A 1,964-nucleotide genomic window follows, 5' to 3' on the forward strand; every position below is an offset into this window, starting at 1 on the left:
TGTGTATTCTTGCCACCTCTTCTTAATATCTTCTGCTTCTGTTAGGTCCCTACCATTTCTGTCCTTCATCGAGCCCATCTTTTCTAGGTTCCTACCATTTCTGTCCTTCATCGAGCCCATCTTTCCATGACCAGTAGACCATGGGGGCAGGAGGAAAAGGGGACGACAGAGGATGAGATGGCTGGATGGCATCAGCCACTCAATGGATGTGTGTTTGAGTGATCTCTGGGAGTTCGTGATGGACATGAGGCCTGGTGTGCTGCAATTCATGGGGTCACAACGAGTCGGACACGACTGAGCAACTGAACTGAACTGAACTGAAGGCTAGTGTAAGTGAAAGTGTTAGTTGCTCAGTTGTGTCTGACTCTTTCTAATCCCATTAACTAGCCCACCAGGCTCTTCTGTTCATGGGATTTCCCAGGCAAGAATACTGGAGTGGGTCTGTATACAGCTTTAAGCTTTGTTTTCAGGACTTCCCTGGTGGTCCAGTGGTTAAGAATCTGCCTGCTAGTGTAGGGGACATGGATTTGATCCTGGTCTGAAAAGATGCCGCATGCCTCAGGACAACTACACCCACATGCTACAACTGAGCCCATGTACTGCAACTGCTGAAAATCATGTGCCTAGAGCTTATGCTCTGCAAGAGAAACCACTGCAATGAGAAGCTCAGGCACCAAAAGGAAAAGTAGCTCCCACTCACCACAACTAGAGAAAGATAGAGAAAGCCCTTACATAGCAATTAAGACTCAGCACAGCCAAAAATTAAAAACAATAAAACAAAACTAAAAACTTTGGCTTCTTTCCTTAAATCAGTATATGGGCTTAGTGTATCTACTAATGGCCTTGATATATTGGGGGCACCATAATTTCTGGAGTTTATCTTGTCATTGTTCAGTCACTAAGTCATGTCTGACTCTTTGCAACCCCATGGGCTACAGCATGCCAGGCTTCCCTGCCCTTCATCATCTCCCAGAGTTTGGTCAAACTCATGTCCACTGAGTCGGTGATGCTATCTAATCCTCTCATCCTCTGTCACTGCCTTCTCCTCCTGCCCTCAGTCTTTTCCAGCATCAGGGTCTTTTCCAATGAGTCGGCTCTTTGCATCAGGTTGCCAAAGTATTGGAGCTTCAGTTTCAACATCAGTGCTTCCAATGAATATTCATAGTTGATCTCCTTTAGGATTGACAGGTTTGATCTCATTTCAGTCCAAGGGACTCTCAAGAGCCTTCTCCCACACCACAATTTGAAAACATCAGTTCTTCAGTGCTTAGCCTTCTTTATGGTTCAACTCTCACATCCATACATGACTGCTGGAAAAACCATAACTTTGACTATATGGATATTTGTTGGCAAATTATGTCACTTCTTTTGAATATGCTGTCTAGGTTTGCCATAGCTTTTCTTCCAAGGAGCAAGCGTCTTTTAATTTCATGTCAGGCGTCTTTTAATTTCACCATCTGCAGTGATTTTGGAGCCCCTCAAAATAAAGTCTGTCACTGTTTTCATTGTTTCCCCATCTATTTGCCATGAAGTGATGGAACTGAATGTCATGATCTTAGTTTTTTGAATGTTGAATTTTAAGCCAGCTTTTTTACCCTCCTCTTTCACCTTCATCAAGAGGCTCTTTAGTTCTTCTTCACTTTCTGCCATTAGGGTGGTATCACTGTATATCTGAGGTGTTGATATTTTTCCTGTTTATCTAAACTACATCAATTCATTTGGTGAATAAAAACCTAACTTAAAAAAAATTCACATTTCAAAGTTTTTAATTGTTGATCTTAGGGGAACATCCAGCTCTAAATGACTGTTCATAACAGAGATGGATGATTGGAAATTCCTGAGTTCAGTGGATCTTTCCTTCGCTGAACAGGATTGTCCTCTCTCTTTAGAAAGTTCTCTTTGATGATATTCCATCATTGTCAGGAATATAGGAGAAATTTAAACAGGAATTGAAAGTCACATAG

The sequence above is a fragment of the Bison bison genome, unplaced genomic scaffold (assembly GCF_000754665.1).
Source record: "Bison bison bison isolate TAMUID 2011002044 unplaced genomic scaffold, Bison_UMD1.0 scf7180017864379, whole genome shotgun sequence".
Taxonomy (NCBI): domain Eukaryota; kingdom Metazoa; phylum Chordata; class Mammalia; order Artiodactyla; family Bovidae; genus Bison; species Bison bison.